Source organism: Girardinichthys multiradiatus, chromosome X (genome assembly GCF_021462225.1).
Source record: "Girardinichthys multiradiatus isolate DD_20200921_A chromosome X, DD_fGirMul_XY1, whole genome shotgun sequence".
In the NCBI taxonomy this organism is placed as follows: domain Eukaryota; kingdom Metazoa; phylum Chordata; class Actinopteri; order Cyprinodontiformes; family Goodeidae; genus Girardinichthys; species Girardinichthys multiradiatus.
Window position 1 is genome coordinate 4605588 of NC_061817.1, and position 12765 is coordinate 4618352.

Sequence of the window (12765 nt, forward strand, 5' to 3'; positions counted from 1 at the left end):
TATGTGTCACCATTCTGGTGTCTATCTGATAGAGTGTGTAACAGCAAGTTTCCAACCCTGAATCTAAGTGTGGCTGCATCGATCTAATTGCTCCTGTTACATTATGTTCCCCTATCAAACCCAATGCACTAAACTTTATGTTAAACTGTAGGTCACTGAGGATTATTATCCTATCCTAAGAAAAGTGAAAACATTAGCATTTATACTTTATCATTCTGGTCTGTGTATGAAAACTCATTTATAAGTACTAGTAAATAGTGATATAGTAAACAGTAATAGTAAAATATCTATAAGACACTAACAGTGTCTTATAGATATGTTTATAGATATTATAGATATTTGTTTTATTGATTTTGTGTTTTCTTTTAAATGTTATGGACCTCAAAAGCACTTTGGTTACTTTGGGTGTGCAAAGTGCTCTGTAAATAAATGTTGATTGGACAACAGACTGGACTGTAGACACAACAGTGAAGCCAGATGCAAGAAAGGACAGAGCAGACTGTAATTATTAAGAAAGTTTGGGTCCTTCAGTGTTTGCTGTAAGATGCTGCATATCTTCTATAAGTCTGTTGTAGAGCGTGCAATGTACTCTGCCATTATCTGTCGGGGTAGTAGCATCAGAGCCAGTGACACAGAAAAGCTCAAGAAGTTGATAAAGACTGGCTCTTTTAGGGGGACTGCTCTGGAGCTACATTTGATCGGACAAAGAAAGATTCTTCATAAACAAAGAACATCATGGACAACTCTGAGCATGGACTTCCTGAGACTATCATACGACAACAGCGTGTTTTCAGTTTCAGGCTTTTCCAGATCTAATACTAACTGCTACAGGCGATCTTTCCTCCCTACAGCCATCACCATCTACAACAACTATAGCTACATTTAATTTCCAATTGGGATTAATTAAGGGTTTTTGAATTGAATTGAAATAAGATAAGATTTTTATTTGTCATTATGTTTCTAGAACATAACAAAATTGCTGTGTTACCCTCAGTAAGTAAGTAAATAAATAAATAATAAATAAATAAATAATAAAGCTTAGATATGTTGCTGAATCTCAATTTGTCCTTAAGGTGCAGCAAATGGGTGTGAGTGTGTCTGCAGGGGGGTAGAGGAGATGCACCATTACACACACTATACACTGTTTTTTATTTATTTTTTATTTAGAAGTAACATTATAAGCCATTTTTCTCTTTCCTTCCACTTAACCTATTTGTATTGGTCAAACACGTCTCAAATGGAAAAAAAAAAACGTTGTTGAAATGTGACAAAATGTAAAAAAGTTCAGGTGAGTCACTGTGGATCTCAATAGTTTGGAACAAGAGCAGAAACAGAGTTTGAGAAAATAGGGCAAAGCTGTACTTTCAGCAACAAGCAGCGATGCAGTAGGTCTAAGACAAAAAAAACGATCATTTTGAATTATTTGAGTGGAGAGCCCCATGCCCGGGTTTTGACTCGGGCCGCTGTATGACTAAATCCGCCTCAGTGTGTAGGTGTCTGCCTGCCTGCCTGTCTATCTGTGCTTTGTCTGTCTGCCTCTATTGGTTTTGCACCAAATCTAATTTTAGCCCCAACAGACTGATCACGTGACAGGGGAGGACGTCAATGATGTTGTTGTTGGTGGAGGAGAGAGAGAGGCGGGGGGCGGCGGCGAGGGAGAACGAGCGAACTGAATGTATATATGATGTAGGTGAAACTCGTCTTGCCTGCTAGCTTTACTCCTTTTTGTGGCACCCTAAAGGCGCAGAGGATCCTACGGCGGCGAAGGGAGGGGACGTTCACCGACCGTCGGCAGCGACCGCATCCGATAGGAAGAGACCTAAGTTCCGCCGAAACTCACGGTACTGTGCGGTGTTCAAGAGGGAGTGTGTGCGTGAATGCATGTTACCGTTCGACAATATGCTTCTCTTGTTAAATGTTTGGTTTAACTATACAGAGTAGAAGGGGATTTTTTTTTGCTTACCTTCATTTTCTCCGACTACAGATTTAATGTGGCGGTGTGCGTAGAAACAGTGTACTAAGTGCTACAGCTAGCTAAAAGACAGAAGCTTTCACCTGACAGATCCAGCAGCTATCAACTAGATAACGTTACAGGTGTTTCCTCTTATGTACAGCAGCTAACTGTAATACAGCTAACAGCTGACAGCCAAACGTTAACCAGGCAGCATGTACAGTACAAGCATAAAGCTAACAGACGGCAGCAATTAACTCCACTGATGGCTTAGAGCTGACTACAAGCCAACATGTCATCGACCACAGCCTCCAGTCACCAGCACCACTGTTTCTTAGTAGGAAGTGCATCTACCAGAGCAACTCCTGAAGGAAAGGGTGTAACCCCCCAATAAAATAACACCATCTGATTTACAAATAAGTCCTGCATGAATAACTGTTGATTTTCTTTTATTTGCAATCTGGTATTGTACCCGGAACACCTGTTCAGCCCAGGACCGTTGGCCTACCTTATTAATTACCCAAAAAGTTACACTTAGCGCATCAAACAGGGCCACAGTGGAGACGGCTCATTTCAGAGCAGCCGCGGAGCCAACCAGAGAGTGGGAGCCTGGTAGGTGTGCACCCAGGAACAGGTGGAAGAAGAGCTACTTGACCCAGACTGAAGTTAGCGTCAAACCTGAAAGCTGGCTCAGAATGGGCTAATTGTAAGTTACAGCTAATCACTTATTCACCCAGCAAGACATAAGGTGGAGGTTCACTAATGATACATACAAAGAAACAGGAAGGTTAAGTAAAAACAGTGAAAGCATTTGAATGAATTTCTAAAACAGGAATGCCAAATTTCCCTGACTCCTTTTAGAAAAGTAAATTATTCTATAAATAAATAACTAGGCAGAGAGCTTCCTCCTTGGTGCTTGCTAGTGCTTCCAAATTGGACTGGTATCCCGTACAGATCACTCTTACTTTTAAAGAGAAAAGCCCCTTAAAGCAAAAACTTATAACACAGCATCCATCTAATTTCTTCCGCTTGTTCCAGGGTGAGGTTGAGGTGGCAGATGCCCATACATCTCTTTCCACAGCCACTTCTTCCAGCCTTTCTTAGAGAACCCCAAGGATTTTTCAGGCCAACCATGAGACATAGTCTTTCCAGCATGTCCTGGGTTTTCCTCGAGGTCTCTTCCCAGTTGGACATGCCTGGAACACCTCTCTAGGGAGATATCCAGAGGGCATCCTTACCAGATGCCTGAACCACCTCAACTCGATACGAAGAAGAAGCAGCTCTACTCCGAGCCCCTCTTGGATAGCTGAACGTCTCATGCTATTTCTAAAGGAGAGCCCAGCTACCCTGCGGAGATCACGGCACGATGACGCTAACAGGACCACATAATCCGCAAACAGTAGATGCGGAATCCTGATGTCACTGAACCTGATCCCTTCTGCTCCCTCGCTCCATCGAGAAATTCAACTCCGTTTTCAGTTAAGTTCATTTATAGCGGCATTTCATAACACGTCTTAAAGCACTTTACAGTCAATTTCACATCATATAGATTCCAAGTCAAGTACATGCATTCCAATCAATCCTAGTTGTCAAACAACGCAGTCAAATTCAGTTTATTATTCAAATTGGTTAAAACGTTTTGTATCTAAGGAAACCAAGTTGATTCGGTGACTTGCAGCATTCACTCCTCCTGGTTCAGCAGAATCGGTGACAATGGGCTGCCCCGGCAAAGTCTAACCCTCACCCTGAACCGGTTCAATTTATTGCCAGCAATGTGAGCCAGACTCTCGCACCGCTTGTATAGAGACCGAATGGCTTGTAGTAATGGACCCCTGATCTCATACTCAGGGAACACCCCCACAAGGTATCCCAGGGAACACGATTGAACACATGTAGACTGGTTGGGCAAACTCCCCTGTCCCATGAAGAATCCTAGCGAGGGTAAAGATGTGTCCCCCACCCCAGCTTGGTTGCAGTTGAAGCTCTGCCGGAAGAGTTAAAGATCTTTTCGACGGGTTGTTCTGCCGTGCGTTCCCTGCAAATCCTCACTACACGTTTGGGTCTACCTGGTTTTTCCAGTATTTTCCTACGCCATCTGATCTAACTCACCACCAGGTGGTGATCAGTTGATAGCTCTGCTCCTCTCTTCCCCCGAGTGTCCAAAACATATGTCCACAGATCAGATGACATGACAACAAAGTCTGTCACCGATTTGCAGCCTAGGGTGTCCCAGCGTCAAGTGCACTTATGGACACCTATATGTTTTCTTTTACCTGTGAAATTACAGCCAAAATTACTAAGGTGTATGTGTTCTGCACAAAAGGAATGTATAACGTTTTGTATAATGATTATTGTGATCAAATGTAGCACCGTCTTGTTAAAATGATTCAAATGGTATTGGCTATTAAAAGGTTCAATTATTGTACTAAACATGGGCTGGTAGCAATAATCTGGATTTCTGCAGCATTAACACAACACAGAATGTCTGTATTGCATCAGTCCTGCTTTCAACTGTAAAGCTCTGAGTATGAATCCTTGCGTCTCAGTAGGATCATCTCTGTTAATAAAGGTAAAATTCAAAGAAAGTACCAATGCAATAAACAAAGGCCTATGACAAGAGATTTTAATGAAAAGGTTTACCATTGCATTGGGCATTAACTGCTAGGCTGCTAATTGCTCCTGGGGTCAGATAACGTGTGTAGTTTGTGTAGACAAAAACTTCAAAATCCCTTCCTTGTGCCGTTATATAGCCTAAAATACAGCTATATGTATGACCTTGTGCCCTATGGTGATTGAAATATCCATGCTTCACTTTCATTCATTTCTATTTGTGTCTGTGGTAAAAGCATCTAACATGATGGGTTTGTAGAACAATAATTAAAAATAGTTTTTTCTTAGCGTGTTCCCCAAATACGGTTTTGATGTTTATTTTAGTTTAAAACGGGAATACTAAATCTGAAATTCTATCATGGTGATTATTAAAACCCCACTATGTTGTTTTTAAAGCTGAACGAAAAGGAGGAAACAGATGTTTTTGAGCAAGACCATACACCTGCAGTGCATTGAATGTGCCCTATAGACAATGCCAAAAGCAGTTTTGTAGATTCTTATAATTCTTAATCTAATACTTCAATATCACCCACTGTAAAATTCTAACAAGTCTGAGTTATTTATGTTGTAATTCTGCACAGACATGAAATATCTAACTGAGTTGATTTGTTTTAAAGTGGAGGAAGTTTGATTTATACATCTTCACAAAAAACTTCTTGGCACTGAATGCAATCTAAAGTTAATTTTTGAAATGCTTCGTAATGCTTCCACAAAGCCACGTACCTTTCCTGTGCATGTTATTTTGCTTTGGATGATAGTTGTATCGTAGTAGGCATAGCACGACCCTTTCCCACCACATTTAAAATTTTATATTTTGTTTTTTGTTAAACTTTAAGACACATATCTTCTTTTCCTCTGTCTCTACTTCTAACTGACGGTTGTCCCCTATCCCATCTGCATTTGTTATTTCCCTGTGTATGTGTTGGAACCGTTCAAGTGAAAGAAATGTGCCAGGAAGCACAAGAATATGGTAATGTAAGAACAGTGTAGGAAAGCCATTATAAAATAAAAGAAATATTGTACAAACATCCAAATCCAACCCCTAGACCAGGGTGTCTACAACCTTTACAATCCAAAGAGTTGTCTTTGCTCTTAGTCCAGCCAACTCGTTCAGAGCCTCCGATGTTACATAGCCTTTCGAAAAAAGAGCACTTGCAATTTTTTTTAGTTTGGAATAGATCAATTAAATAATTACTAACACACAAAAAACACTCATAAAATCACAGGCTTGCAAAAAAGAAAACTACAATTTTAGGGATTCAGTTGGAAGGACTCTAGTGGTCGTGAGAGCTTCAAAAATATATCTGAATTATGGTTGAGTTCGTGAGTCAGTTTTTCCAAGGGAAAGATGGCAGAAAGCTGAGCTGTCCACATATCAACTGTAGGGATGTGTGGGGAAGTCCATCGCAACAGAATGCACTTTTTAGCAAGAAATCGAAGAATTGTGAACAAAGATGTAGAATGTACAACCAAGTGGTTAGAGGCAACATTAAAAAGGTAAAACAGGGGTTAGTTCAAAGCATACACCCACAATATCTTGAGTTACAGAATTAATATCTTTTCAAAAAGCCTGTATATGATCACATGACCAGAATAAATGAAAACATTTACTATGGACAAAAACTTGTACCATCAGAAACTGAATTTGATTTGCTCGGACTGAGTCTGTATTTGCGTAATGTGAAATTAAATGCATTCATTTGAAAATAAATTTCACTACACTGAAACCCAATTTAATTGTTTGAAACTGAATTTGCTTTTAAAATGTATTTCATTGTATTAAAAATTAAGTTTGACTACTTTCACTTTCAGGTCTAAAATTCAATTTCAGATTCAAAATTCAGTTTTTTTGTGTCACACATCCGGGTCCTTGAGGATAGCCACAGATTAATCAAACACAGATTCATCGATTTACATTTCACATCAGGTTAAACTTATTTTACGGCTTTTTCAGCTGGAGCAGTTCAGCATACATGAACTTGGCGGATGTCAATTACCAAGTCAAATACAGGGGTTGGACAATGAAACTGAAACACCTGTCATTTTAGTGTGGGAGGTTTCATGGCTAAATTAGACCAGCCTGGTAGCCAGTCTTCATTGATTGCACATTGCACCAGTAAGAGCAGAGTGTGAAGGTTCAATTAGCAGGGTTAGAGCACAGTTTTGCTCAAAATATTGAAATGCACACAACATTATGGGTGACATACCAGAGTTCAAAAGAGGACAAATTGTTGGTGCACGTCTTGCTGGCGCATCTGTGACCAAGACAGCAAGTCTTTGTGATGTATCAAGAGCCACGGTATCCAGGGTAATGTAAGCATACCACCAAGAAGGACGAACCACATCCAACAGGATTAACTGGACGCAAGCGGAAGCTGTCTGAAAGGGATGTTCTGGTGCTAACCTGGATTGTATCCAAAAAACATAAAACCACGACTGCCCAAATCACGGCAGAATTAAATGTGCACCTCAACTCTCCTGTTTCCACCAGAACTGTCCGCTGCTATAGCCAAACCATTGGTCACTCATGTCAATGCCAAACGTCGGTTTCAATGGTGCAAGGAGCGCAAATCTTGGGCTGTGGACAATGTGAAACATGTATTGTTCTCTGATGAGTCCACCTTTACTGTTTTCCCCACATCCGGGAGAGTTACGGTGTGGAGAAGCCCCAAAGAAGCGTACCATCCAGACTGTTGCATGGCCAGAGTGAAGCATGGGGGTGGATCAGTGATGCCATATCATGGCCCAATACCTTGGCCCAATACTTGTGCTACATGGGCGCGTCACTGCCAAGGACTACCGAACCATTCTTGAGGACCATGTGCATCCAATGGTTCAAACATTGTATCCCGAAGGCGGTGCAACAATACACACAGCAAGACTGGTGAAAGATTGGTTTGATGAACATGAAAGTGAAGTTGAACATCTCCCATGGCCTGCACAGTCACCAGATCTAAATATTATTGAGCCACTTTGGGGTGTTTTGGAGGAGCGAGTCAGGAAACGTTTTCCTCCACCAGTATCACGTAGTGACCTGGCCACTATCCTGCAAAAAGAATGGCTTAAAATCCCTCTGACCACTGTGTAGGACTTGTATATGTCATTCCCAAGACGAATTGACGCTGTATTGGCCGCAAAAGGAGGCCCTACACCATACTAATAAATTATTGTGGTCTAAAATCAGGTGTTTCAGTTTCATTGTCCAACCGCTGTAACCACCCATAAGAAGCGTCATGTAAACAAATGATGGTCAAACAGCAACACTTATGCTACCTGCAGCTATTAGCTAAACATACCATATAAGCATAGTGTGCTGAACATTTGTGTTACGTCAATCTGCATTTCCCCTGTCCTTACCTCAACGCAATTTATGTTGCCTAGCAACCGTGTTAGCTGAACCTGAACAAATGGAGCCTGAACGTTAATACTGCTGCCTTCATTGTAAATAACTACATGGTTTTAATTTACCCTTTTACATATTGCTGATGGCTTATAATCCTACTTTGTTTGAAATGTTCTTGTTTTATGATCTTGTTCATTATTCAGCCATTTAAAATATTCAAAATAATGTTTGTGTTCATAGATATAAAAATCTAACACAGTAGATAAAATACATTGATGACAAATACCATTTGTTTATTTTTGAAGCTTTTAACAACTAACATGTTACCTTTAGGAATGTTTAAATCAGTCTATTTGTAGAGCGTCCGTGTACTTTTGTGTTCATTCATTATTCTATTTTTGCAAGTGAAATTAAATTCTGAAAAGGGTGTCAATTGGGTTTTCTGATTCTTATGAATTAAAGAAAAAAACAGAAATGGCTTTATTTTGCTTTAAAAAATCCGAATGGTTCGTTCTTTGGTTTTCCGTTTTAAAATAATACGGAAAAAAAAACAAATAATGAGGTGATTTCTTTTTTTTTTTTCTTCTTTTTTTTTATTGAATTAGAAAAACAATGATTCCAAAAATAAAAAAGGCTATGGTTTTCACATTTTAATGGTTAAAAGAAACACATGTTTTATGTTTTCTTAGTCTCAATGTAAGACAATGGCAGCACTCAAACCCTGCATTCTGTTTCCCTGAAATTATCTGTTCCCCTGGTCACACAGCACCGATGTTACACTATGGACGCTACATGTATTTCACCTCAGTTCTTTAGGTGTAGGTATGAGTCCTATGAGCTTAGGTTGGTGGACAGCAGATTGGTAAGGTGAATCTGCTGAGGCAAGCACACATTCCATGTGAAGCAACAGCGCCTCCTGAAGCCACAAAATACAGATAGAATGGGGACAGATTATATCAGCGGAACATAATTTTGCACAAATTCTGTAATCAGTGCAGGGATTGAGTGCAGACATTGCCACCTACTTTGTAGAAATGCGCACACCGATGATACACCACAAGTCACTTATCTGAAAGCCCTCTTTTCAAGATTTCCTACCTGTGCAAGTTTCATTTTGTCGAAGATTACGGTAAATCTTATTTAATTTATTTAATGTCTTATTTTTCTTGAGTATTACTTTTTGTTTTAAGGTTACATTACAGTGAGCTTGTAGGATATTTGTAAATGACTTTAGTTTGACGTCTGTAATATCGTTATTATATTGTAAACCAAATTACTCCCATTGTTTAGCGTCAACCACGTGAATCACGACAAACACGGCCTATTTTGCGGTCTATTTTGTGCCTCTAATTATACTACATTTCTATATTTTTGAGTATTGGTTACCTGTGTGGTCAGTGGGCCCATGTTGACTGTGCCAGATATAATACTCACACAATTTATTTATGAAAGTATTTGGAGGGGATGTCCTGTATTTGTAGATGTCTATTTCATTTATTTGGAGTTAAAGTTATAGCTCGTCTGAAACGGTTTCATTCTTATATTGCTCTTCAAGTTAGATATTCTGATGATTCATTTGAATCAGTAAACCAAACTCACACCTTTCCAGAATTTGATTTTCCTTCCAAAAATAGAATACTGAATGGACGCAAAAGTATGCAGACCCTAGAGCATACTAATAATAATCATTATTATTAATGATTATTATTAGTATAATAAATAAAACCAAACATTAGATATAATCTGACTGAATTATATCTGTTTCACTTCCACCCATTAGGGAAACTCAGTGGGAGTTTGAAAACAATGTGCCTGGAGTCAGCTGTTCTCCCAGGGTTTAGCGCATCTCAACCGCCCAGTCAGCTGACAGCTGGCGAGGCACGCCGGCTGCTAGGGCAGTGGGAAGCGGACATCTCCGAACACGTCGGAGCACTTGTGCAATTAAGCGATATCTTGTTAAACTGATCAGATATTGTAGGTTTACAGAGCTACGTTCTGGTCGAAAAATATTGTGAAAGTTCATTTTGTTTCAGAGAATACGCAATATATCCAGCCTTCGCTACTTCCATTTGAACAATCTACGTCGACCCGCAATGAATCATGGGATAGGGTGGGCCACGGAGGATACACGGACCCATCCTTCAATTCAACTTCCGTGTTTAGGGATATGCGGCGGGGTTACGTCCGGTGTATTGAAAATGGCTTTTTATACAAAGGTGCTTGCAGGGCTTGCCCAAGCTGACATTAACGACGTTCACCGCATTTGTAAAAAAATAACTTTTAATAATAAAGCTTATGACCAAACATGAACTGTAAGTCTATGTCTGTTGCATTTTTGGGTAGCTTTGTTTGTTATTGAGTGAAGTAAATAGAGGGGGGTTTAGCAACCAAAACTGTACTCAAGTAAAAAATACTCCTACAAGTACTTTGGTTTTTAAAGTAAATGCAACTAGTTACTGCCCACCTCTGTTTGCATTTCAGTTAAACTATTAATTTGTGTTCAGGTTTTGGGACAGGCAATAGTCATGATCCAAATTAGGACTACAGCTCTTCTGCTGCTTATCTGGCTCAGGTCTCCTCACTTCGGTCCCAGACACTCGGTCTTGGAGGCTGAATAGAGTAATCGTTCCATTTAAACAATAACAGGACAGCTCCTTTGTTTACCGTCCTCCCCAGCAGTTTTAGGCTGGATGATCTGATCTGGAGTGAAAGTGCAGACTGCAGACCTTGCTCCACTAGAGTGGAGATACAACTGTGAATTTAATTGACCGCATTGATATTTCTACTTCACAAATCTTTTTCTTTCTGCTCTCGGTGGAGGAGGCTTTTTCTCTGTCTCCCGCACCACTCCCGTATCTGCCCTGCTTCAGCTCTGTGTGTTGTCTTCTTTTTGGAGCCTCTTTTTGCATATCTTCCAAATTCTGAGTTATGGATTTGGTCAGCTGGTCTCTCAATGCAATTGATCAAATTTTCTCGACGAGAAGACAGGGTGGAGGAGAGCCCACTTGTCCGGACGGGACGTTTTTCTCTGGATACATAATGGACTCCTGGCAGAAGTGGAGGATTGTGTGTTTGTCGATAATGTCAGTCGAGGATGTGGAAAATATGTATATAATTGGATGTTTGATATCAGGATTTCTGCTTTTTGGAGTCAGCGGTTACCTGGCATATCGAGAAATTCAGAGAATGTCAGCAGCTGTTCTGGCAATTGTGAGGCTGCCTGGCATGTGTGATGGGATCTTCAGGGCGATCAGCACTCAGACTGAGATGTTACGTGAACTGAATCGCAGACTGGATGTGATCCTTACACAGGATCGCAGGCAGGTTGCGGTTCCTGGACTCAGGGGTGAAATGGATAAATCTTGGAGTAAGTTGTTCGCTCGGATCTGGCAGAAAGACCAGGAATTTGGCTGTTTGGATTCGCCTTTGAGAAGCACCAGCGAGACTCTCAAGGCTGACGGAAAATTAAGAGTCAACCTAACCCAAATAATAATTGTTTTTCTGAATCTGGCTCCCCTGCACGGCCTTGATGGCTGGCTATCCTCAACTTCTCCTGGAAGTTATGTAAACATGGCGCTCTGCTCCCTCTGCCCCCTCCCTTCCCTGAGGACATCTGTGGACCTGCTCAAAACTTTGTGGCTGGTTGATGAACATTCCAACGTACCATCAAGGACAATGGCCTCTGGGACAGTGCTTCATGGACTTACTTGCACACACTCACTTGCACACACACACATGCTCAAGATAAACATATGCACCCCCTCACACCATCTTCACCGTTCCCGGCATGATGTTGTTTTGTAAACGTGTTGCTTCTTTGTGCTGTGGTTTTTTTTGCAATCTCAAACTGTATCCTGCTAAGGATAAAGTGGGAAATATGATTTTTTCCTTCTACTTACCTAATGTGGCCTCTTTTCTCATCTAGCAAGGACAGCGCCTATGAGTGGGCAGCAAAGCCTCGGTGACCCGTCCCCCCCTTGTCTTGTGTCATGATGTATGTTTGGATGGGTTGTACTGGAATTCTAATTTCCCCTCGGGGATCAATAAAGTATCTTTGAATTGAATTAAAATGACAGATGGTGCAGTGTCGATTGGTGGAAGAGAGTCTTTCTAGCATTTCTATAAGCTAAAACTACTTCACACAGGATCATGTAGCCCAAGTTGTGATCTTATTGGGGTCACAGGAATTCCTCTTAAGGAGACTTTTCTTCATTACTTTCTATTCTATTCGGTCCTGTTTATGTTTTATATTTGTATTTTTTTTTAACTTTCTTTTGTTTTATTTTTGTATTTTTAGAAGGGTAGAACGACATAGGAAATTTCGGTTACCAAAATGGTCATTTAATTATGTCACCAGTAAGTAAAATCATTTCTAAGTATGCAATCATAGGATCTCCTATGTAATGACAGTTAGAACATCAGCGGTTGCGTGTCTGTGTATCTGCGCATTTCTTCTGTATAGCAGTATGTGTATTTTTCTTTTCTCCTTGAATCTGCTCATCCCTTGAGGTGAACAGACACAGAGGGCTGACATTACATCTGTGGCTTCATGTCTGTGTCCGCAAACAGAAGGACCAGCAGGGAATTTAACTCTAAATTTTCTGCTCCCTCCCTTTCTCTATTGCTTACAGTTGCTGTTTGTTTAGGGAGGAGATGTACAGGTGAACTGTTACCACGGCAGCCAGACCCCCGGTTGCCAGGCAGCACTTCCTGCTCCTTTACAGAATGGGAGGGGCCAGATATTTTAGGAAATGCTTGTGTGAAGAGGAGGAGGAGGTGGTAGAGAAGGAGAAAAAATGGCTCATTTCCAGTTCTGGACACTTCAGAAGCATTAGCAAAAATAATAAGGTGCTGCTGTGTT

General features: G+C 40.6%; 1 protein-coding gene across 6 annotated transcripts in view; it reads left to right on the top strand.

Moving 5' to 3' along the window:
- The first annotated feature begins 1600 nt into the window (after positions 1-1600).
- Positions 1601-12765, top strand: part of LOC124862348 (histone deacetylase 5-like) — a 290249-nt gene continuing 279084 nt past the window's right edge. For 5 of the 6 annotated variants that reach the window (XR_007036907.1, XR_007036905.1, XR_007036906.1 and 2 more), the window contains exon 1: positions 1602-1841. The gene's annotated coding sequence lies outside the window, so the exon portion shown is untranslated. Of the gene's footprint in view, positions 1842-12765 lie in introns of all 6 variants that reach the window. The other variant, XM_047356209.1, reaches the window with a different exon arrangement.